This window comes from Pieris napi, chromosome 7 (assembly GCF_905475465.1).
Source record: "Pieris napi chromosome 7, ilPieNapi1.2, whole genome shotgun sequence".
Lineage (NCBI taxonomy): Eukaryota > Metazoa > Arthropoda > Insecta > Lepidoptera > Pieridae > Pieris > Pieris napi.
In genome coordinates this window covers 5,184,340-5,211,948 of record NC_062240.1, presented here as the reverse complement: position 1 = coordinate 5,211,948, position 27,609 = coordinate 5,184,340, and the positions used below count along the sequence as shown (strand labels likewise).

General features: G+C 30.9%; 1 protein-coding gene across 1 annotated transcript in view; it reads right to left on the bottom strand.

Moving 5' to 3' along the window:
* LOC125051073 (acetylcholinesterase-like) overlaps positions 1 to 22,426 on the bottom strand; it is a 29,769-nt gene extending 7,343 nt beyond the window's left edge. The window contains exons 1-2 of the mRNA XM_047651220.1: positions 22,297 to 22,426; positions 7,570 to 7,645 (exon numbers count right to left, since the gene is read on the bottom strand). The gene's annotated coding sequence lies outside the window, so the exon portion shown is untranslated. The remainder of the gene's footprint in view (positions 1 to 7,569; positions 7,646 to 22,296) is intronic.
* Between the last annotated feature and the right edge of the window lie 5,183 nt (positions 22,427 to 27,609).

Below are 27,609 nucleotides of genomic sequence, written 5' to 3'. Positions count from 1 at the left end.
TTTAAACGCTGAAAAATTATCATTATGGTTTCCGGCTAAAAATAATCAGTATTACAATATTATCGTTATCTATTTATAACATATTGATCATCAGTAATTACGATAACAACCAACTTAAGCTGGCGATTTAGGTAGTATTATATTCACTAATGCAGATGCACAAAGGTCATATCCAAGGTCCTAAGGTCGGTCCTAGTAAAACAATAATCAGTTTATCAAATACATAATGTCATATGTCACATACAAGGGGTATGCGACGTAAACATTCTTAAATGTTTATCATGTTATTTTGTATTTGTACAAAAAGTGTGAAATGAGATGTAATCCTATAAACACCGCATCAACAAATAAACTGGTATTGGTAATATGTATTTTGCAACGTAACTGAACTCTTAAATATCTCTAGGAGTTAAAAGCAGTGTTAGCCTAATGGATTCACCATGCGACTCTCATTCCTGTGCATTTAACACTTGCTTGTACGGTGAAACATCGTGAGGAAACCGGTATGCCTTAGGTAGAAAAAGACGTTGGACTGATCACCTACATGCCTATTGGAAAAATAAAATGAACACGAAACAGATATGAACAGCCACTGGTTTTTTTAAGAGATAAAAAAGTGTTTTTTACTTCCTCTTCTGATACATGTATTTCATGGAAATTTTTGAAGATTAAGTTATCTTACTATTTTTAATTCTATTATCTACTATTGTTAAATGGGCGAGGATTTAGATCAATATTCGAGCTGGACTTGATGTACAAGTTCAATATGCGTTTACTATTTATAAGTAAGATACTTGGCATAGAAAGACAATTTTTATCCTAATTGATAAGATAGCTAAGCTGCACATATAAAAAATATAATTTATGTATGAAGATACTACTTAGATATTTCAAATATTATTTTTGTGTTTATCGAAGTATGATTTCTGATAGAATTTCGAATTCATTATCAATTTTAAACTTTCAGTCCTTTACAATTTTGTTAGTACAATAAAATACATTATAGATTTATATTTTATTAGATAGTACCACAGAAGCTAGGACCGTGAAGCTCATTGTTATTCTAGTAAAAAAATAAACTCGTATTTATATTATGCATAAGAATAAGATATCATATATTATTAGAGAACATTTGTCTACCTGTAGAAAGTAGGCCACAAAAAAGAAATATATGAAATTCGCAACGTCTACAAATCCTTAACAAATGACACGAGAATTTCCGCAAAGGCTAAATTAAATTATGTAAATCCAGGGAAAAACGCCTATTCGAAAGGTTCACGGTAACCTCGAACGAAGGCAGTTATAAAGCTGTATTTTCACCGTTGATTATGGCTGAAAATCATCGTTTTATAAAATGTTAGTTTATTAGTCGTTGATTATTATACATTTACTAGCTGATCCGGCAAACTTCGTTTTGCCATGTATATTATTTGTAATAAAAATAGAGGTTGATCGTAGAGGGATGAAAATTAGGGGTTGTATGTATTTTTTAATGTTGTATCATAAAAAAATAGAAATTAAAAATGTTGTCTAATAAATTTAAAAAAAAATTTAGGGGTGGACTACCCCTAACATTTAGGGGGATGAAAAATAGATGTTGGCCGATTCTCATAGATACCGGATAAGCACAAAAAATTTCATCAAAATCGGTCAAGCCGTTTCGGAGGAGTATGGCAACGAAAACTGTGACACGAGAATTTTATATATTTGATTTTCTGGAGAATCCATATTTACATCCTAAAACATTCTTGGACGTTATCCATTATATCCAAGCCAATCAAACACAAGTCTCCAAAAGCTCAATGAAATAATTTTAAATATCGAACGCATTAAAATAAAAGAGAACCGATGACCACAATAAAGTAGATACACAGACCATTGTTGACTCGCTTGCATAAAAACCTCCACATTGTTCCCGCATAAAGGTCTTCTTAATTATTCAAGTCATTCCAAGCTTTTTCCTCGCGTGAAAATTTTAAAAGTACACGTGTAGAATGAAAGAAAATGTAAAAAAGATTGTTAAATAGTACTCAATTATTTCTATGGACAGAAAAGATAGATTAAGTCTTTTCAGACTCAGTAATTGGGCCGCTTTTACTATGCTGGATGAATAAAGATGACGTCCGGTTGTAGAAAAGAAATAGCAAAGAGTACATTGCAAGGTCTTTATGGTTTCTATTGAGTGAGATGACTACTATATTTTTTAACGAATAACAGTGAACTAGATATTTTAATCCTTTACATTTTAATAAATTACAAATTAAGTGACACTTTTCATTCCCTTGATGAATTCATACACGGTCTCATTTTTACTATATTGTATGCAAAAATATATTCATGTAGAATTTTCAACTTTTAAACATTTAAAAACATTGAGAAGCAAAATAGTTTTATCACCTCGTCGTCGCCCAAATCTATAATGAATATATAATACCTATATTTTTAACGCACTTACTTTCGTACTTAATGGTTTGTATTCGAACTTAGCTTGCGGCTTGATTAAGTCACATAAAGGAGCTTTTAAAAATTTACTGTACATAATAGATTTTATGACAGCGAGAAGATTATACTGACCTATTGATATAAATATATTTTGGGTGAATGTAACATTTATAAACACTACTTTAAAGGACAGAAAACAACATAATAAATAGTGAAACCAACGCAATTGGTTTTAAACTATTGCAAAATATTCCATAATTAAAATAATTTTTTAACTCGGTAATATCTAAGAAATATAAACTTCATTTGAAATTGCAGTTGTTAACGATATCGTGGCTTCGCGTGCCAGAAGGTCAAAGCACAGATACGGTTATTTGCAATTCAAACAGTTGAGTGGTGGCACTGCGACACTATCTCACCCTGTGCCCTTGAAGGCCTGACTAATAGACAAGAAATATAAACGAGAAATTTACTAATTAAAATCTAAATTTTTATTTATTTAATTTGAACCTCATCTGTACAAAACTTTAAAAATTGTAGTAAAAACATTAAAAAAATGAAAAGTTTTCAGTGGCCTTTACTGGCTGCGCCGCCTCGCTATACAGCTGGTCAATGAATTTATTAAATTAATTTAAGGCCAGGAGAATCCTTAAGTCTGTTAATTCTTGGAGACTACGACTTATTTTAAGAATGAGATCTGTTTCTGTGTCTTATTTTAAGAAATATACTTAAATAAAGTTATGTTGGGCATGAAGACTGATTTTATTATTACGTCATAAATTATATGTATAAGTATGTCAAACACATAAATATAATCACCTTACGAACTGCATCCAGATAAGCATATATCGGAAGCGATAAAATGTAATCCAATGATTTCATGACTGTGTAAGGAATAATGAATAAGACATAATTTCTTGAAAGGTGAACATGGCCTTGACATGAAAAGACAATATATTGATTAGGAAAAGCCTTCGAATAAAAGGGATCGATACGACCTACCTTTGGCTAATATTTGCGCTCACAAAGAAATCAGAATTTGTAGTCGTAGCGAGCTACGACGTAGACCAATTTAGCTACAATTATACCTACGGAACTAGAGTTCTATATCTATAATATTTATTTTGTATATTCTATGAAAACCTCGGTTATTACGTATATTATAGTTAATAACTAAATTTTTGGCACAATAAAGTTAATATTTAAATTATACGAATTCTACACTGTATAAAAGTAATTTCATTTTAAATGATTAAAATATATCGTATATTTACAAATGTTTTTGGAATTCGTTATTTTTAGGTAGGTTTTTGGTAATTTTGGAGTTATAACAACAATATAACGGCAACATTTTTAATCATTTAATCAATTATCTACTACATTAGAATCTGATTATTACTATTTGATAAATGCTATATGTTTTATTATCAAAATAATTTATCTTTATAGGACGTGTAATATAACACAATAAATTGTAAAGCCAGAAGCGTACACCAAGCTCTTTTTGTTTCAATGTTAATCGTTTGTTGATTTTCCCCATTTTAATATATGTATGAATTTCAATACATTCAGCGGCCTGCATCACAGGAACAACACTTTTTAAATGGATGAAGGGATTTAATTTTCGCTTCATCCATTTTAATTACTTCTTTATTAAAAGTGTAACATAAATTAGTGTCTTTTTATAAGACATCAAATTCAAATTCAAAATCATTTATTTATTATATACTTCTAATTTTAGATTTACTGCCAGTTCTCAAATAAAGGGCGTAGAACGGACGAGAAGAACTGGCAATAAGTTTTTTGTTTTAGAAAATGTTTGTATGGAGCTGCAATAATTACAACATGTTCCATCGACATCTTTAACTAATTAATAATAAAATAAAAAACTAAGATTTGTCCTCTATCAGCAGTAGGCATGGTGAAATAGGAGCACGCACTTACATTCTCGTGGGAACAACTCGCAAATTATCTTCCATAGTAAATATAAATAAACATAAACAATATAACATTAATGAGCAATTCACAATTATTAAACACTGAGAACGATTAGTTTAGATAGTAGTCAAAGTCTTTCTAAAGTCTCTAAGATTAAACAAAGGAAACCTGAAAAGACGAAAAAATTCACGTTTCCTTTTACTGTAATTGGTCAACAGTATCTCTAGTCCAATCACAGTCATAAGACGCTAACCGTTTTCCATTTGACCAATCACACTCAAATGAAAACCGGTTCCAATTCATCTCACATCTTACCCCCTGTCTCCTCGCGGGGTCGATGCATATACATATAAGAATTAACAAAGGACAAATGACTTAACATAACTATATAACTATACATTTTTATTATTATGTTAAAAGATTGTTAGAGCAGTGTTGGCCTAGTAGCTTCAGCGTACGACTCTCATCCCTGAGGTCGTAGGTTCGATCCCCGCCTGTGCGCCAATGGACTTTCTACTCGATGACTTTCGACTCTACGACTTTCTGTATATGTGCGCATTTAAACCGACTTGCCTTAGACCGATGACTTAAGTCGATGACGCTTGTCAGGCACAGGAGGCTTATCACTAACTTGCCTATTAGATTGAAAAATTATCTTGAAACAGATACAGAATTTTTTTTTAAAATTGTTGGACATTTTATGCCAGTAATCATAATACTTAAATTTAGCTTAAAATATTAAAGGTATTAACTTTATATTTGAAGCTTTATTGATCTGTTTAATACTGCTTTACATTGTTTAGAGACTTTTAACTTTCAATATTATTATATTAATTTTAATTGAGTTAACTATATATGAAACTAAATCCCAGTTCCTACAACTTTGCATTGCACTCTACTATATTTTGCTAAATTCAAGTGTTACCAAATTATTTAATATGTAAGTAGTCTAAAGTATTTAAAAAGGTTATTGCGTCGATCCCGGACATCGGCTATAATACTTGCTATCGTAACTTTCACCGACAATAACTGATTCAGTGAAAGTCTAGCTCGATTTTTGCCCTAACCGGGACACAAAATTGCCAGTAAAGCCATTTGACGCCTCTTGATAAAATGTAATTATGCGGCCCTACATTTAAAACGATATTTGATTTGAACTTTATCATCTACACTTCTAACGTTAAATTTTGTAAAATGTAGCATTTGTTCTTAAGTTAGAACTACGAAACGATTTTTATTTTGCTTGTCATGTAATTTAAAATAACAACCATATATTTTTATGGGATCTGTCAACACATAAGTAATAGTGATGCTAACATTAAGGTAAACGCCACGGATTATATCGGCTTTGAAGACAGTTTTAATTATATGGTGATTAAGAACTTTCACATACGTATTGGTTATAAAAATACGTTAATAATTCTTCTGTGATATTATACTTTGAATGAATTGCTCTTGTTTCTTTTTATTCTTTTCCTTGCTTGTTTTTAAGTTCTATTCTATGTTCTATGTACGTTCAATTTTTCTAGTATTTATTAATTTAAAATGTTAAATTGTAACAACAACGATATTAAAATACTTACAATTACTACCATCCTAACGTCACACAGTTAATAACATAGTGTACATGTGAAAAAGTTACGATCGCAGTCTAAGCTAAGCAAGATCTTTTGAAAATAGTTGAAGCGATTTAACCCTCGTCTCGATTTAAGTACAAACCGTGTTATAATTACGAGTTAATTTCTGAACAGACCGTGACTTTCCACTTCAGCTTTTTATACGGTCACGTACTACTTGAAGAGAAAACTTTATCCAGTGAAGCTAGTGATGTGTATAATCGATACCTTTTCGCGTTAAAACTGAGTTTAGTAACATAACAATAGGTTAAAATTGATCAAATAACCTTGTTTAAAGAATATTTTTTCAAACAAATAAAATAAACTAACTTTATATCAATATTAAAAAGTTCAATACCTCGGATACATAATATACCTTCTGGAGATGATCAAACGAGCAGCCTATCTCAATATAAGATTTTAAAATATATATTTCTAATTAAGAATTTGAGTATTATACAAACCCAAAAATGCTCGTACTAATATTTGTTGTCAGATTTCACGACATAACATACTTAAGAGTCTTGCTTAATAAAGCTTATGAGAAAAATTATTGTGTTTATATTTAGCCGGGGCGTGGCTATACGCATGATTAGACCAGGCATTGGGATAAAGATAAGCATAGTCTCTTGCATAAATACTTTCATATAATGTCTGGAAAATAAAATTCCCAGAGTTAGATGTCACGTCGTGTTTATGTTATCTCTACTAGAATGCGCAAACTTTTCGCAACGCACGCCAATTCCTACTTCGAAATTGTGAATTTCTCTTGATTATCATGAATATAATAAATATTGTTGAATTTGAAAAATTTTAATTTACGAAATATAATATTTTATCGTGCTTGCCCATCACTATTTAACTTCATAAAGTCGGCTCACGGCTCGCCGCGTGCCCTAACATACAAATGACGTCATTATATTTTTCTCAACCCCTGCGTTGGGCGCAACGTGCTTTCTGCACTGATTTGATTTTATCGAACAGTTTATTTCACATAGGCATTGTATTTTTGAAATACTGTATGTCGTTCGAGAACTGTTTGGTTATTTCTTAGCTTTTTATTAATCTTTTAAAGATTGTAACTTCGATAGATAGACAAATAGTACCTAATAAAGTTTACATAATTTTTTGTATGCCTAGAACGCTTCCTAAGTTTGAAAGACTGTAAAAAATATTTATTTTATAAATGTATTCATTGGATTATCCAACGCATACGCAACGCATGAAACATGAAGTCCCTTAACGCCTCAATAAAGCATGGGAAAAGACAATTTTGCCTTTATTTTATAGGTTGTTTTTATTAGGAATAAATATCCTTCCGTGCCTTCACAGGCACCAAATCGATATTATGCCTACAATGTTTTTAATGAATAATAAATAAAATCCTGGAATAACTCAATTTCATTGCATATACATCTAAAGGTTATATTGAATATAATTCTATAGGATACATATATAAATATGTACAGATTAATTCACAATAATAGAGGACGACCATGATTACCCTATGTCTATTGTCTATGCGAGATTTAAACTTTAAGAAACGTTTGCATATATAAAAGCTCAAAATTACCTGGCACTATCTCCGGAGCGCCATTACAAAGGCTCTTGACACACGACCAGCCACTTCACATACTCGGGTACACCAACTGCAATTGTAACAAATGAAAATATAATATAGCCTTAATATATAGTACCAATTCTTATACGTTATAAATTTTTATGTGTTTTATTTTATTTTTATTTATTTACACTTTGTTGCACATAGTTAATTGTAAAGGAGGGCGGCCTTATCGCTTTCGAGCGATCTCTTCCAGGCAACCACTGTGAGAAAAGGAAATATTACATATAGTTATTGAGAATGAAAAAAAAAGGAACTAAACAGAAACAAAAAACAAACTAATAAAGCATACATGAAAAATAATGTCTTTTATTCATAATAATTACATATTCCTAAGTCTCGGCACGTTGGTACTTGTTATTTTATTAACAGCCAAACGGAGCATTGGGTAATCACGCCTAACACGATAGCCATATTTAATTTTATTCCTATCAACGAAAATATTAATACCTTAAGGAAAAGATATAATAAATCCTCAGAAAAAACTCTAATAAAGAGTAGCCGCTTATTCTTAAAAACTTAATGAGTCTTATTACTCGTTTTACTAAAGTAGTTAATTGGACCTTTCTGTAAAGATTTGTTCCAACTAGAACAAGTGTAATAAGGCTGATTTAATTTTTAAATAAAGCTTTATGCTAAGCCTCATGTGGTCATATAATAAGAGGTATAGAAAAGTGGAACAAAAAAAAATCATATATTGGTACCCAAGAAATAAGAGATAAACAGTTTCGAAGGTGGGAAGACGAAATAAAATCCGTAACTGGGAAAATATGGACAAAAAAAGCTCAGAACAGAGCAGAGTAGAAAGAAATGGAGGAGGCCTTTGCCAAAGTTGGGCAAATAGATGGGTTGTCGCCTGTCGGTGTCACCGACTCACTAGTGATAATAGTTTAATTTTAAAATTATATAAAATTTTCTGTCTGAATAAAGGCTTTTATTATTATTATTATGTGCAAAGCAAATTGAAGAACTGTTCAGTAATCTGAGCGTGCAGGGAAAAGTACAAACTCATACACAACATATAGAATATATTGAAGACACATAAATTCAACTATGTCTTCATATGATCCAGCTAGTTGAAGTAGAAAATAGTAATTACGAAGCTAATGAAGAGCTCAGAGTAGAAACACCCCGTGCCCTCAATCTTGGCAATAAGCTGATTGGTTCTCTGATAGGTATTATAAAGTAACCGCAATTTAACATCTTATATAAAATTCACTTATCTTAGCTCAAAAAGTATTAAATAAATTAAGCGCTAATGCGCACTATTTTATTTGACTTGGATAAATACAAAAGGTTGGTCTTATTTGAGTGTGTAGTTGCTTAAAGAGTATATGTTAGTAGTTATGCAGATATAATAATAATTTCATGCCGTAATCTGATCAGATAAATTGTAAATAAAATAATTTATTGTGTAGCAATTTAAAAAAGAAAATAAATATTTCTTAGTTCCAATCTAAAGATTAAAACACTTAATCATAAAAAAACTAAATTCAAGCTCATTTTCATTAGCACACAGATTTAACGTAATGACAGATTTTATTCTTTCTGTCAAAAGAGACATGTTCTTTTGTTAAAACGGTGTAATTAGACTAATATAGTTTAGGATCATGCAAATCTGTTTTGCGGTTTAAATAGGTATACATTTCGTTTAAATGCAATAGCTTATTCAATATAAAAAGACTGTTAGGTTACAAATATGAACCTACAACCTAAACTAATAGTTGTAAGACTAATATACAAACATATCATAATAAGATCGTTAATATTTCCTAACAATATACTAAACAACACTATATTCCTTTGAAATAATCATTCATAGTAAGTAAACTTCTCACCCGTAACGATTTTTATGCACATTTCCAAGCGATTTAGGTCAACATCTAAACACAAACCGGGTGTACGTACAAAATATTCGATACGGCCCACTCGTGTGCAATTTGTCCAAGTTGTAGAGTCCTCTACGAACTAAGACCAACTAGTCCGGCAAAAAGCCGAGTTTCCAACTTTCTTTCGTTGTGAGAGCTAGCTCGAGGGCCACTTGGGAAAATTATTTCGTCCCGAGTAAAGGACGTATTTATTTTTCATGCCTATTTACCCAGTTCGGAGTTTCTTTTACTAGAAATATCTGTGTTATTTTTTAGTACGTTGGAGATATCTGTCCGATGTTAGAACCCAATTTTCCTCTTAATTTAATTTTTTTATGCGATTGTGATCTAATATAAAATTAGAAGTTAGTTGTAATACTTTTCGTTTACTATATTATTGTTTAATATGATTTATTATTAAGTGTTATTCAACCAGGAAACTAGCGTATTTCAATCTAAATGTTTTTTTATAATTTAATTTCAACTTCAACTTGGCTTAGTAACTGTTAAACGAAATTATACAACCACTATTTTGCATATAGATTCACTTTTTTCTTGCGTAAGGAAGATGGATTTTTGCTTTGTAGTAAGGAGTATTTTATATGATTTTCATGGAATGTAGTTTTGAACATAGTTATTATCTAAAGTAGTGTGTCTTATTTGATGGTTAAACTCCGATTATCAATTATTCATACATATAGGATGTTGCGTGCAACATGAAGGTGATCTTGCTACCACGAGGTTCAGTAATATTCACATACTTTATTATTGAAACAAGGAATGCATCGTCTGATGAAACCTTGAGGTTTAATATTACAGTATGGTTAATTCTATTGTTAAATCTAACCTCAATAACCCTTTTTGGTAACCACCTCTATCAGGTATGAAGGTAGTTCCTAAAAGTGTTTCAATGGCGTTTTAAAGGCGCAATTACGAAACGATCATTACTTTAGATGACACAAATAAATCACATGGCTACAAACAAAATTTTTGATCTGTTTTTAATTACGCCAAGAAAAAATGTAAACTGCCTACTTAGCTTTTGAAAACATCCTTATAGCGTAAAAATGCCATAAGTAACATGTTAGCCTATATGACAGACTTTATGATTATTAAAACATTTTTTTAAAGATAAATCTAGTTACCTGTCCAATTCAGGTCGAGCAATATAAAACCGTACATCTGTTGGGATAGATATCCTTTATATGATACACCTCACATATGGGCTGGCTATTGATTTTAACTCACCCCTTTTGCAAGTAAATACGCTCCCTTTTTTCACAATCTCCGTTGATTAAATCTCAGCTCGAAGCCCCAACAAAAGATTTCGTATAACAATGATTACAAAAATGCGGGAAAAATGGCAAAATTCGTGAAATATTTTTGACGTTGAATCATTGTGTTGTATTATTTTAAATCTTTTATCTAGCAACTAATTAATTAATGGTTATGAATAGTAGTGAAGTGCTGAACTAAACTAAGAGATTATTAAATATGTCTATTAAAACGTGATAAATTCAAATAATTTTTATAAAACAAATTACTTAAATTTAAAAAAAAACCTATAAAAACTATTTTTGTGTCATAACTTTTCTATATATTTAATAATAATAAGTTTATTAAAACTTAACTTGACCATATGAATGTGCTTTTGTTTTGATTTAAAATCATATAATATTGTAAATATAATTTAATAAACCTCTTTCCTGTGAATAGTTTTTTACCTTTTAATTTTTTTCATAGAGATTTCAATATAAAATCTTACTCATACTCCGATATGTAGTACTTACGGTGTGAATGGTAGTTCACCAGATTATATTATAAGACCATTTTATATTCGCCGCTATAGCCAGGCCTAGACCTCATGAGAATGAAACTCATTACTACGCAAGATGTTCAGAAACCCAAGACAAGTAACGATAGTTAATATAAGGTCTTAAAGATTTCAAGTTTTATTGCAGCCATTAGAGGAAGACATGATAACCTAATTCTGGGTCCCATTAAAAGTAGGAATCGGAGCGAATGCCAATTTCCGACCTCATTAGGGCCCCATTTTTATTTTTCAGTGTCATAGTGGTACTAACGCTTTACATGATTAATACTGTAGGTATCTTTATTGTAATTCTATAATTTTCTCTCCCATATCCTAATCAATTTTTCGTGTCAATGTTTCGCTGTTGACTAATTTTATGTAGATGTTTTATAAGTCGTTAAATACGTGTAAATAATGGAACTTTTAAATTTATCTATAAATCACTAGCGATTTTGCGATTAATATGTAAGTATTACATAAATAAATCATATGATAATTCCATACTTTAAACATGAATATCCTTCAACGTTATTTCGCCAAAATACTCGTAGTTAAGTATCTTGCCAAATAGCTTGTTAAAAAGTTTCCACTGGAACCTCTTTTTTAATGAGCGAAAAACGAGAAAGAACGCCTGTTAATTTTAACCACAGATAGTCTTGCGACCATTTTAATTTAAATAACTTTCTTGCTGATATATTAGCTGTGCACTACGTTTTCACCCTAAGTATATAACAAACTTTCAAACTAAGTATATAACATCTTGATATAGCCTTCTTGATTAATAGGACCTCAGTAGTTCCAGCGAAGAGTGAGTTGTATTTTTATGAATACAAAAACTAATTATTTTATTTGGCGCCTCACGGCTGGTAGTTAGTACCGGTGACCCCAGGCTGGAGCTTTCCTCGCTCAACGACTAAGTATCGCAATACAGTGAGGAAATGCTGCCAGCTTTAAAGGTACACTGCCACAGGGAACTTTAAAAAAAAAGAAATTGTAGGTTAAGAAAATTTAAAAAACTGTATATTATTTTAGTTAATTACCATGTTTTTTGCTATATAGTAAGTTTGAATTTAGAGAAAGAGTAATGTGTAAAACCCACATTGCCTTTACGTACATACTAAACGTATTTTAGCATTATTAATTTATTAAATAACTATGTTAAAAAATACTTTTAAAAATAGATTCAGTAGAAGAATAGGGTAAGGAACACTCAAATTCAGTTCTTCTTTCAACCCTTTTGTACATTGTGTTATGTTTAGATGACCTCTTCACAAAGACCAAAATACTTTTACTTTTAGGTTTTTAATTGTTACCTATCTCATATTCACACCGACTATGATCTTTTTAAAATAATGTCAATTATGTTTCACGCAAATAATCATTAATAGAATAATTCATTTTTCCAAAAGTATTACATTAAGTAGATAGTAAATTAATTACTATTCAAAGATTGGCAGAAAGAATTTTTTCACTTAATAATTGACACAATTTTAGGTATTTTTAGGGCGAATTGGTAAGCACGTTAATTTCTTCTCAAATCGCTTAGAATATTATCTTAATTCTAGCCTAGTGTATTGATGATATAAATGTCATAACGTGTTGCATAGAAGTCCTTAAATAATAACAAAAATGCGTGATGTTTTCTAGCTATACGGGCAAATATCGGTTGGGACATCGTCGCTATTTATAGAGTTTAAAATTGTTTTATGCCAGTAAATTCGAGCCTGAGTGAGGACAATGCTTTTAAAAATATTTTGGTTTTGACGATTACATTCTATATACAAACGTTGTTGTGTTATTTATTTTGCCATAATATGGGAAAAACACAAGTGCTTCAATCAACTATCCTTGAACACTTGAAACCTGTGTGCACTCCACTAAGGCACTCATTTGCATAACCACAACTTAAAACTATTTTATTTTATAAAACCATTTATTAATGTAATGGTAAATATATTTCAGCTACAACAAATTTTAATTACAATAACGAGGATTCATCAATCAATTAATAACGAATTCGATTGTTAATTTGCATGCTAAGTTATTGCATTTCAGTTGAAATTAATGCGTCATTTATCATTTCATTTAATTAGCGCATATTGTACGATACTAATTAGATTTTAATATAATCATATTAAACACACATTTCCATGTTTGCGGTTTAATGTTACGTTACCAAGCACCAGGTATAATAATAGTTAAAAGCTAAATGCATTATAGTTATATACACAACAAAACACATAAGAGGAATAATAACTGTGTGTTATATATAGCTATTTGCTGTCCAGGTATTTTACATAAAACGTATGACTTCCTTTGGCTCTTTTTACTATTAAATATATACCATGACTGTTTGACTAGGTTTAAAGGTATTTCTCAAATAATAATTTGTGACGTTTACTTTCATAAAATAATGTATAATTATAGTAAGCGAATCGAGAAGCTTATATTAATAAAATAGAATTTGCAGGTAGTTTTTATGTGAAAATAAGTATAAAAAACTGCCTTCATTTTTACTACAACGTGATAGAGAATAAAAAAAGTAACGAGATACTTGTATATATATCTCCATAATTTTGTTAAAATCTACTCATGCAAATAAAAATCCTGTTTTCTTTTTATCCTTTTTATTAGGCAAGTAAATGATCACCTTTCTGTGCCTCATGTTAATTCATAAGTATAGGATATTCCGTTTTTCTTTCATTAGATTTCAATAGAAAGGATCAATCAATCAATCTATGGTGCACCTAGCACGATAGATTGATTCGCACGCTTTTAAGTCAATTCTGCTTAAGCTAAAAACTGCTTTTCATCTATTTTAAATCAGGTTGATCTTCGAAAGGAGAAGAAGGTTAGGTACATAATATACCAACAATGCGTATGATGGAGTTGCTATCGTTATCGATAAGTACCGATACATTTTTGTAAACTTAAGATTCGCTGCATGAGCTTATTCGCAACTAAACGGAGGCACGAAATCTAGTATGGAATATGGAATTCGATACTTTTGTGCTGTCAGAAACTGAAATTTTCGTAAAGTTCGTATTATCTACGGTTCAAACTTACCTTCTACCATGATATTTTATAATCAACCACTTATTTTATACAATTGTAGTTGAATGAACAATTGCTAATATTTAAACTCTCTCACGATGAGCCCCTCCTGTCATTACGAAATATTTACCTTTGCAATTGCTACGATACTCACTAAGTGACATCTTTATTGCACGTGCGGAAAATACAGGAAGTTTCAAGATGAGAGTGGAATTGAATGGAATTTCGATGTTCGATTATTCGATCTTGTTCCCTTTGGAGTAGAGACTCTTGGGCCGTGGGGTTCAAGTGCACAGGCGCTAATTAAAAATTTAAGTTGGCGCCTGGTAGATAGTAGTGACCCCAGAGCTGGTGCTTTCCTCGCTCAACGAATAAGTATCGCAATAGAGCGAGGAAATGCTACCAGAGTTAAAGATACTGTCACAGGGACCAAACTTTTTAAATTTGGTTTATGATTACTATGTAGGTTAAGAAATTTTTTAAATATATTTGATTGCTATGTTTAGGTTTTAATAAACGATATTTTATTGCTTAATAAAATATCAGTTATAAGTATTGCTACAATGTATATTGTTTCAGAGACAGCAACGCATTCGCAAGCGTCCATCTCGTGAGTCACCCTTTTAAAGGTAAGTCTAAGGGACTATCTTCAATAAAAATAGTTTAATATAGCAAAGATTGTGAAGCAAACTAAGTAAACGTATTTCACCCAGAAGCATTCTGATAATAACATAACTGCTACAACTACTTAAAATTTACAGAATCCGAGACTCACATACTTATCGATGACACACATGAGTTTAAGAAAATACTTAAAGTCATAAAACTACATGCTGCTTTATTTAAACAATAAGTAGGACACTATCGATTCGCATTATTTTTTACTATTTGTTTCATGCCAATATAATTAAATCTTAAGAATATTTTCTGTCTTCTTTGTTCGGCATTTTAAGTGCCAATTATTATCTTGAGTCTTAAATATCAATGCAATAGATAATATAATTGTGATTATCACGCGTTACACCACTAAGCCATCAATCAATACGCGTTTCAGCTATGTTTGTACGATATGAGTGATTTTCTATTAACGGTTATCATATCTTATAATAAGAACTTCACCTCGTAGGATATTGTATATAATAGATTGAGAGTGCATTTATAACAGTGTAACTAATCAATTAGAAAGGCGGTTAAATAAACTTATGTAAAGTAATTTTAACAAAAATATTGCCAAATCATTCTGTATACAGTTTAGTTACATTTAAATATTATTCTTTGTATTAATTAGTTCAATCGTGACTTATTAGAAACAAAATAAAAAAGAGGACTACTGAAGCGCTCATCAAGAAGTGCCTGCTCAAAAACGGGAGCAATTAATGGCCCGTAATGATTGTCATTTACAAAAGTATCGTTTCGTGGAAAAGTGTCTATCCAAGGTCCCGATTAATGAGAGCTGTGGTGTCGTATTCCACTCGCATGTACCGCACTGCGGCTGCCTGCGTCATGCGCCGGTGCGGTGCGGTTAGGCCGATTACATACTGGGGAAAAAAACTACTAAGAATAGCGTGGCGTCAAGTTTTTTCCATGTACAAAATCAAATAAAAATTACATGACCAATCAAAAACATTATACTATAATCTATAGATAGCATGAAAGAAAACGAGTACATATAAGGATACATCGTCAGTTTGCCACTGAACTGTCAAAGCAAATAATATAATGCACAACTCAACTCCATTTCCAAAACTTTCAAGTTTAATTAGGTTTGTTTCGCATTCAAGACGAGTTAATGATACTTCTCGAGTTCATATCCGTTATATCATTAAAGTGGTTCCTACTTTAGCACGCTGCCAAGTAAACTTATTGGGCCTTAGATAATAAAAATTCAAACCATTATTTATTGACTTCGTACAAAAATTTAAAGATAGTTGCTATTTATATTTAATTTTTTTATAAATACATAAATCTGAAATGTGGTTTCACCGCGTTGCCAAAGAACAAACTCTTTTTACATCATAAAATGTGTTAAAAGTCCGCTCGTGTCTTGCACCAATATTTTCGTAACTACAAATAAATATTATTAAATCTTCCTTTTTATATGAAAGATCCTCATCTTAATTGAACTGGCAATTTTAGGTCAACTTCCTATTAATTAAGTAGCGGTTGAAACGCAAAGTGTGTACAGAGCCTACCAATCAACTTTAACGGGCGATGAACGGAGCTCTTAGATAAAAGCTGCTCGGAAAAGAGCAATTATTCTACTTCTAACGCCAATATATAATTAAACTCTAGTGCGGTTCTATATAATATAAAATGTTTGTTTGAAGTTTTCAGGTCAAAAATATTTATAAAATAATCAAAGTTAGTTTTTTACTAACTGCGGTCACAGAGAAAAAACCCTTGGGTTTTATCTCAGATGTCTACATGTTTCTTGATATATTTTTTCTTAATAGATTAGAAGTGATCAGTGTATAGGCGATTTTTAGTCTAAGGTATTTCGATTCGATTGCTAACGAGTGTTCCATCACAGTACCAGTGTTCAATTGGGCACATAAGATATTCGATTTTATTCGATGCCCAAACACAGCACACTAAACAGCGGCCACAGAGTCACTTAAAATACATCCATTAAGTAATAAGCTATTGAGTAAATTAATTATATATTTGCTCAATATTTAGTAAGTTTACTCCAGATAAAATTTAATTAGTCATTAATGAAATTGGAAGTTATAAATGTTTTTTCATTTTGACTGTTGAATGTAATTTGTTTTTGTATTCATCGTATTTCTCGTGTTCATTTTAGCAAATTGTAATCTATTGGCAATAACTTTTAATAAAAATAGGGAGAAGAATAATGAACATTCAAAAAACGTTAACCTAATTTTTGTATTGATTTATATTTTTTAATTAAATATTAATATATTTGAATAACATCGTATAATGACTTTGACTATTTCTAACTATACATATTTGTTATTATATTAGTCAATCATTCAAACGAAATGTGTTTGTTACGTTTCCTTATTGTACATAAATATGGTATATAAGTAACACCCGTAAAACTAATAATTTGATCAAAAAATATAGAATTTCAAACATATAAAGCAGAAGAAAAATCCATTGATTCTTAAAAGACTTTCGTTTTCCCCGGAATAGCTTTCCTTACAATTCACCGCATTGGGTTGCTTTAGCTCTTCGCTGATATATTGCTACTACTCACGAAAGGTCAGGTTTTTATGACTATCATATAAGTACTATAGCTTAACTTCGTAGAGCCTTAATAGGTTGAGGCCGACTTTGATTTAAGTTTACATAATAAGTATGATCAAGAGATAGGAGGTTCAACTTTGGAATTGGTAAAGTCTTTTGTTATGGCTTAACGACACGCCCCACTACGCACGAATAGTACATAAATTAGTTTCAATTTACAATTAAAACTAACAATTACTTGATATTTTATTCACTTTACCCTTATAATATTAAATAATAAGTAAGTAAGTATATAAACATATTATACAAAAAATCATCCGTATATCTTTAGGGTAAGATTTAGAATCGATAATTAGGACGAACTGCGGTTTAGTCATAGGTTTTACTTACATACATACGCTAATCACACTCTTTTCATAAAGTATCGGCAGTTTTTGCCGCGCACCACCACTATGTGGAACCTAGCCAAGCCTGCCCACTGAAATAAAGTATTTCCGAACCAATTCGACTTAGGGTCCTTCAAGAAAAGAGCGTATAAAATCTTAAAAGGCCGGCAACGCACTCGCGAGCCCCCTAGTATTAAGTGTTCATGGGCGGCGATATCACTTAACATCAGGTGAGCCTCCTGCCCGTTTAATGATAGTCATAAAAAAAATGTGTAGGTTACTTTAACCTTTTTAATTTCCTAATGTAATAAATTTTCTTAGTTTAGCAAAGATATAAATTGTTTAATTATTATATGTATTTACAAAAATCACTCAAGAGTATATGCTTTAAGTTTAGTTATTAGATACATAGTCAATTATACAATTTCCTTAAGAACTTAAAAGTCAAATATATTGTTACTAGCTGATCCGGCAAACGTCGTTTTGACATGTATATCATTTATAATAAAAAAGGGGTTGATCGTGGTCGGGTGAAAATTAGGGGTTGTATGTATTTTTTAATGCTTTATCATAGAAAAATTAAAAAATATTCAAAAATAAGAATTTAGGAGTGGACTACCCTTAACATTTAGGGGGATGAAAAATAGATGTCCGATTCTCAGACATACCCAATACGCACACAAAATTTCATGCGAATCGGTCAAGCCGTTTCGTAGGAGTTTAACCACAAACACCGCGACACGAGAATTTTATAATAATAAATAATTTTTGTTTTTATGTACCCCTGCATCAATAAAAATTCTTAGCGTAAGAAGTCAGTGACAAATATTCTATATAATTTTGTACCTATATACGGCGTTTAATAGTTATAAACCATTTAAAGATCGTCGTGCTAACACAAAGTTTACAGTACTTGTATATCATGTATATAGAGTACGCGAAAGCTCAGTGACTTCAAAAGAAAATGAACTGCTCTCAGTTGTTCCTTCCAAAGGAACTATTGTGAACAAAGGAAAAGTCGGGTGACATTTACCGGTTCAAAGATTTTAAGGTTTTGATCCTATATGGGTTTTTCAAGTGTTAAAAGCACACAATACTATAGGATTTCGTGTAAACACCAAAATTACTGTTTTAAAATTCTTTACACATTTGATATATATAACTCGCTGTTTTACGTGTTCATTGTTTATATAAGACTTATATCCTTTATAGTTTTTTTTTAAATATAATATTGTTTTATTTATTTATCCCTATAATATCGTTTATATGAAAACACGAATAGTCTAAGATATTATAATATCCACTGTTGTTAAACCTAAACACTTAAATTTCAAATTAAAATGATAATAAACAGTGAATTTCTGCAAATTTGGCAAATAGAGATGAGAGCGAATAAAACGAGAAAAGTTAGCTTTTGGCATGATTCGTAATAAAAGTAGTTTGTTTTCATAGTGTTTCTCGTTATTACCGGAAGTGTGACACGAACTGTGACAATATGATATGAAGTTAATCAAATCCAGCTGTATTATGTCGCTCACAGCGGATACGTGCTGTATTCAATTTGTGCAATCATGATTTGACGCTTGCGCCGACCAATTGTAAATTGTATAAAATTGATGGCAATGTTTCAGTGTATTGAAATTCGCGAATTAGAATTTTAACACCTGAATATGATATGTAGGCGTTACATTTAAGGAACATGTTTAAATAAAATTGTGTAGACCAGACAAGAATAAGTAAGAAGTACCTACTTATTCTATGTTTTATTTAGAATATTATTTTTTCTTTACAGTCATTCACAGAGTTGTATTCCTATATGTTGTCCGGGCATCAATTTAAATTAAAAAAAAAATAGAATATAGTTTACATTTAAAAACATGGTATTTTTTTATTTAATATATATATAAACTGCGTAAAAGTGATATATGATGGCTAAGTCTTACGCGTTGACGTAGAGTTATAATTACACAAGCTATTGAACTGAATTCTACTTAAAAGACACGTTTTAATAATTTAGTAGAAAAAGTTTATCTTTCTACTGGCTTAAAACTGAAGCTTTAAACACAGTAGGTTAAATTGGTAGAAACCAGACGGGATTGTAAGGAAAATCTTAAATTTGTTGAATATTAAAGCGAGGGCGTGGCCGCCCACGCAACTGTTTGGGTTCAGAGTCAACCCACGCGTCTAGCCAGCTGATTACCACGTGACAGTACACGTTTTGTTAATAGTGCCTCTCCTACTATTAACGTAGGACATATTACGCTTACACCGATGAAATAAAATTTTGAAAATCGGTGAATATACGTATACATATATATAGAGTCACAAGTACTGCTACTATATATTTGGAACTAAAAAATATGTCCATTGTGAAACCAATTACCATAAATTGAAGAATTTTTTTTTGTAATAAGTGTAACTTGGTATCAAAAATCTACAAACTTTTGAATATCAAGTCGTAAAATTGTAATTCCTACAAATAAAGTAACGGCCCTATAAGAAAATTATTATCATTAAAAAATTATATCATTAAAAAATTATATCATTAATTCCTTGATTTATTATACCTTCTTGACTTATTAGAATAAATAAATGAACAGAAAAGAGGTAAAACAGATTGATAAGATTTTAAATCAATGTTGTAATTTTTTATTGGAATACCAACAAAGGTAAGGAGACATAAATATCCAAATCAGTTCCGCATAGATACAATTGCAAGCTTAAAATCATGAACGCTTTCTTAAATTAATGCGTAAACTATGCGTATTTAATTATAACTGTAAATGTTTTCAAAGATATTTTTTTATATCAAGCGCAGCAACGAAGATTTCTCTAGAACATGCAAACTATTATGTTACTTGTGTCATGTTTGATAAGGATTCAATTAGAAGAAGCTGCATTAATTGGATATTATACTATCGCGTCATCTGGCAGATAAAACGTAGACGTTCTTACGACATCTGGCTATTTATATCTAAAATAGATTAATGACTCAATAACAACGCATATCATTTTAATTAACAAGATACAATTTTAAATGTTAAATGTAGTATTTATTTTTAACATGTTATAGTTATAACATAGGGACAATTGATTGCTCGTGAAAGTTTGAGAACTATATAACATAAACTAGAATTTATATTCATAAACGTAATTCAAAAATTGAATACTTTGTCCATTTATAACATTAAAAAAACCATAATAAACACCAATGCTAGAGTATATGTAAAGTTTTATATTTATAAAATTGCAAAGGAAATTGAAATAATTATTGACATCATAAGATATTTTGATGCAAAACTTTGAAATAATATATACTCGTTATGATTCTTATTTGCCAGTCTTTTTTAATAATATGTGGACTAAGTAATTGCGTGTATTGTATGGCTATAAAGTTATTTTGTAATGGAAATTTAATTACTTGTAAAGTAAGCAAAACCTATGTGTAATTGTTATCGTGGTTGAATTTATGTTTCAATCTGATTAGTATGTTAAACAATTAACTTTTTAATTGATGTTGCGTTTTTGTTACTTATTCACGAAGGCGTAAAACTGGTTTTATGCTATATTAATAACAACTAAATAAAAAGTGTTATATGCCTTATACTACAGCTTTTTATACAAATATATTCTACTATACCACATCCACATATAAAATTACCTAAATATATGATATTTGAAAAAAACAAAATTCATTTCATTGTAAATTGCAATGTAATCGTGAATTCATCAACATAAAATGATCTAATGCATATCAAGGGACCGATAATATTATGCACGTTACTAATTGAATGATAGAACACTAATGTTTAAGTGCCTGTATTATTTTTAATTGGATTTAATATTATTTTCTATTACTATAATAATTGTAAACGCAAAAACTATTTTTACGAAATATATACCACCTTTAATAAAGACAAATCAATTTCAATGTCTATCCGACAAAAGTCAACAATTTTCAACAGTAATAGTAAAAAAACATATTTTTAACCAAATATGTTATGCCGGATTCACTAAAACTTTGAGTTATTAAAATTTTCTTCCAATCAGCGTGAGCTTAGTTTTAAACAGATCTCATTGTCCCATGAAACAAAGAAGTTATGGACCGTGCACCGGGCAAGGTCGAGGCTCTTAGTACAATTACCGTGAAATGACAACGGGCGTGGGACTTTCGCATACTGTCCACTCGCTACAAACCATCACCGTAAGTGAGACCTTGCTTTGACCCCCAAGAATCGCTCAAATCGGCGATAAAAACCAATTTCGTAGCAACGTAGCGCTCGTAGCACAGCTACGTTGCTCTCACTTGGTTAATAAGGCGGAAGTTTTTAAAACTTTTTTTACTCACCGGTTGTATTAAAAGCTCGTTCTTTAGTTGGTAGGTCGGCTCGTTTTCTGAACACTTGAGCACTCGCGGTCGTGTATTTACGACGGAGGGCAGCTACAGACTGAATACTGGGCAACTGCTAACTCTTTGCGGATAAAACGCGCTGTGAGATGAAAAGCGCTGTAAGCTTAAACTCCAGTTTTAAATACAATAGTGATCATTCATATTGAAGAGATATCCTTCAATCTTGTCTGTTATTATTTCAAAGGACATGCTCTTCTATAACGTTGATTTACTTTTAAATAGTTTAAAATAATTATGTTCTATTTAAAATTCCAAATTTTAAACAGATATACTATTACTAAGGATTTTATGCAATTTACATAAGGCATTGTACATAGTTTTCTACGCTTTCTTACTGGCTGTATAGCACTAAATTCGCTGAATTGGCGCATAAACTCTGGGCCCGGCCAGGAGCCTCCCCTCTCACCGATCCCTCCGCGCCCCGCCGGATAAACAACATGCACTGTAGGCTCGATCTTTGGACCACATATAAATGCTGCAGAATATATTCTTTGACTATCAAATGATGTAGATTTCAAATCATTTGTTAAGGATAATCAAATGAAATTATGTTTTATACCCTCATACAACGATAAACATATATAACACTAATAGCAATTATATGAATTGAATTGATTTGTGCCATTATTAGTGAGTTATAACTTATAAACTGTTATGGTTTCTGAAGTTTTACTAACCTAGTTCCTTTAAACTCAAATTCTTTGCGCTATTTTTAATTTGAAAGGTGCAATTTCCAAATTTCCGTACAATTTTGTTGAGCTGAAAGCTAGCATCAGTCTCTTGACCGTATTCCTTTGCATTCAAAAATCTAGTGATGTATTTTGAACTTAAACCCTACTTAATTTTATGCCTACTGTATCTATTGAGTTACAGCTACAAACAATTTCAAAGAAAATATTAGATAATTTTTTATATGGCATGTAATATTATTATTTTAAGTATATGATGCTAATTCATAATTTTAGGAATAGAATAGATAGATATATAATGTAAACAAAAAATACCTTTTTAAGATTGTAATAAAACCTAGTCATTAACTACGTGTAATTTCTCAAAATACTTAAGTTCAAATCATACCAGGGTTTAGAAATCACCTGTTTGAGATTCATGTTCCCCAAACAAGTAGAAAAATAAAAACATTTGATAATCGTCGACAAAGAAATAGTAAACACTAAAACACAGATATTCAATAGGGTTACCAGCTTCTGAAAACAAAACTATTTAAAGTACATATGAAAAATTAACGAAACTACAGCGCCGTGTACGTAATTTTAATTTTGATAATTATATCACTTCAATATTATTATCATTACTTACTATCACTTATTTACTCTCATGGAAACCATCGTAAAATGTATATGTTTTCTGATATATAACCAAACTTCCGCTACATAAGTTTAAACTTTACATCAAGGAAACCCCAATAAAAAAAGGATTTTACACAGTTCAAGAATAGATAGTGGATAAAAATGTGTGGGCACTAATGTTGCTATAAGATAGTGAGATGGTGTAAATTTACATGCATAAGTGTACACATTGTACCTAGATTAATAAATGACTTTTGATTTTTTTTTATTTATTAGTATTATTTAAGATGAGATAGAATTAGCAATTAAAACAAAATTGGTCCTATTTCTGATCATACGATACATGAGTCGTGTCCTCTATCATCCTTTCTATCGGACTATGAGATTATTATTGGAAGAGAGAGTGCACCTGTATCTATGCACATATTTATTCACTGATAGTGATTTCCTAGTTGGATAGATATGGTTTAGAGAAATTTTAGGATTTACGGCAGTTTTCTGTGAATAGATTGATTGTTCCATCAGTTCGTACTATGTAAATTACAGAATAAACGTAGGTGATTTTATTTTTGAAGTTATACTTCTTTTGGTGCGTTAGGAAAAAATTATGAGCGTAATTTTTTTTCTATTGACACGACACTAATGTAGTTTTTTCTACAAACGTTGAATAAGGCGAAAGATAAAATATTTAAAATATCTTTTTCTTGCTACTCCAAAGAAGTATAACTTCCAACGCGTGTACATAAGTATACACGTTTTTTTATTACATACTCTGTTTAACTTTGCTTCTGGGCAAGTTTGTCCGAAATCGTTGTCTAATACATTTACATATCATTACATTTTTACAATCACAAAAGCTATGCGATTTTATTGATTGGTTATACGCCACGCTTTCTTGAGAGCTATACCTACCCTTTAATTCTTATTTCTTTCGTTACTGTACTTTTCATATTTTTAATTTTCAAATTCACACTGAATAAAATAAATATAACAACTACTAGCTACATGATCAATGATCATAACGATGTTATTATGGTTTTAAATTTCCTATACACCACTGCATGAAGAAGATTTTTTCGTCTGTTTCATTGATCATTAAACATCAAAATTATGTTCCGTTACATTCAACAATAACTCGAAACATTGAACGCATAGAAAGAAATATGTGAGCTCAGGCGACGTTTGATCGCTTAGGGTTGATGATGCACGCCTAAACCAACACTCATATTAGCATTGTACGAGCCATGACTGTACATTTTGCTTACTTTCGTTTTCTTTGCGTGCGCGGCATTTTCCTGTATCGTCGGAGTTTAAACATGAGAGCTAGTCAATCGCTGACACTCTCTTAAGCATAGCATTTTCATAACAAATCATTTACTTGTAATAACAATGCTTTACTTAAGTGGTAAATAATAGAGTACATTATATTTTTACATTTAAAACATCCCCTTTGACCCAGGAACCTTACAGCATTACTGTGTAGTATTAGGATAAACATAATATAGTAAATTATTACTATAAAAAGAGGCCATCTAATACAATACTTGTTATTGTCTCATATAATTCTAGAATTTAATCTCGTACAGTGTTATATAACATAAAACAGTCTATTAGGTGTAAAATATTGGAATATAAACTATTGCATTTGCGCGCCTCCTAGTAGTAGTGATGGAAGATCCTATGTAATACACATTTCGTGCATTTGATACCTATTACGTATCGAATATTTTAACAACATATATAACATAGATGAAAAAATATGATGTTATATTTTATTTAATACCTTATAATATTAGTTTAAAATACAGTAGTAAAGCGCACTCATACAATAGTTTTTACAGGTTCTACTTATACTTACATAAATTAATATTTGTACACACAAATAATAAAAACAAAATATGAGAAGCTTGTGAAAAAAATGTCCTAACTGAACAACATGAAGTCAGTTTACTATTTCTTGCAACCCTAGCATACCTGTAAAATACAAAACAGCATTTTAACTGACATAACCTAGCATTTATCTTAGTAAATACAAACGTAAAATACATTGTTAGAAAGATAGTACATTTACAAGTTTGTAATTTGACCTACTATTTAGGTTTTATAGTTGTTCTGTAGATAATCTACCGTATACTATGTATCTATTACTCGCATATATAAAGTTTATTATAGGCAGTGGTGGTTTTCAGAAAGGAATAGCTTTAATTCCCTTATTTCTCATATTGCAAGGTTTGTATATCAAGTAGTAAATATTATAGGTTATTAATTATGATTATTTATTATTATTATTTGTTGGCCTAGTGGCTTCAGCGTCCTTGGGTAGAATGCCTAGCGAACCCCGAGGGCCCATATTAAGGGCGTGTGTAGGGCTGAGGTATTTTTAGTGTGTGGGGTCTCGTGGGGAATAGCAGAGGGATTTAAGTGTAGACCCAGCCCCACAGTCCCCGCGTAAAGCTCGACATCCTTGATCACCTCATAAAAAAAAGTGGCTTCAGCGTGCGACTCTCATCCCTGAGGTTGTAGGTTCAATCCCTGGCTGTGCACTAATGGACATTCTGTCTATGGCACATTTAACATTCGCTCGAACGGTGAAAGAAAACATTGAGAAGAAACCGGCATGTCTTAGACACAAAAAGTCGACGGCGTGTGTCAGGCACAGGAGGCTGATCAACAACAGCCTATTCAATTGACAAATGATCATGAAACAGATACAGAAATCTGATGTCCAGACCTAAAAAGGTTGTAGCGCCACTGATTTTATTCAAATAAGACTAATCAAGTTACAATTTAAGTCCAACACAAGTCACTTAAGATTCCCGTGCGGCAGTAATTCTGCAAACTGCTCAAATTTGGGATAAAGTGGATTTATTGGGGCAACGCTTATAGCATACATATTTCACAGCGCGAACTCGGAACGACTACTTACGGAAATGCTGCACATTGTTTCATAAACTAGAGTGGATAATTTATTTATTTCTAGTACAAAGTTTAACTTACTCTTACCTATATTCTCGCTTTAGATTTTAATAAATCTAATATATAAAATTCTCGTGTCGCGGTGTTTGTGGTTAAACTTCTCCGAAACGGCTTGACCGATTCTCATGAAATTTTGTGTGCATGTTGGGTATAACTGAGAATCGGACAACATCTATTTTTCATCCCCCTAAATGTTAAGGGTAGTCCTCCCCTAATTTTTTTTTAATTTTTAGATAAAAAATTTTTTTTTTTATGATACAGCATTCAAAAATACATACAACCCCTAATTTTCACACCTCTACGATCAACCCCTATTTTTTATTATACATGATATACATGGCTAAACGACGTTTGCCAGGTCAGCTAATTTCTTTATAAAAATTGGCTATCTCTGGATAACATATCAAATATAAGGCGAATATATATATATATATATTGTATGGGTATTGGCTGTAAGCTGCTGTAAAATAATCAATCAATAAAACAGAAATAATTCGTAACCTAAATTTAAAAAAACTTGATGACAGTAAATTTAGCAATTCTCTGATGTGCATTATATATGTGGCGATCAGCTACGAATAACTACGCTGGGTCTACGACGTAGAAGGCTATTACTGAAAAAATAATTTATTTAATGGCGGTTGTGTAGCATATATTTTTCATCCCGCTGCATTGCGCCGGGGAATGCGACATTAAAGTACGATCATTTTACTACAGCTGAATTTTTATTTTCGATTTACCAACAACATTTTTAGAATTATAATTTGATGGCAGGTCAACAGTAAATTCCATATTTTTTATACATTACTCGGACTTTTTGGAATAAGTTAATGAATAACGTTATGAAAATGTATTCTCATTAAGCTCCTTTGTTAATTAAAAGATTTCTTTTATTTATAAATTTTTCTTTTATGTATTGCAAATTCTCCTTAAATTTCAAGGACGTAAAAATACAATATGACAAATA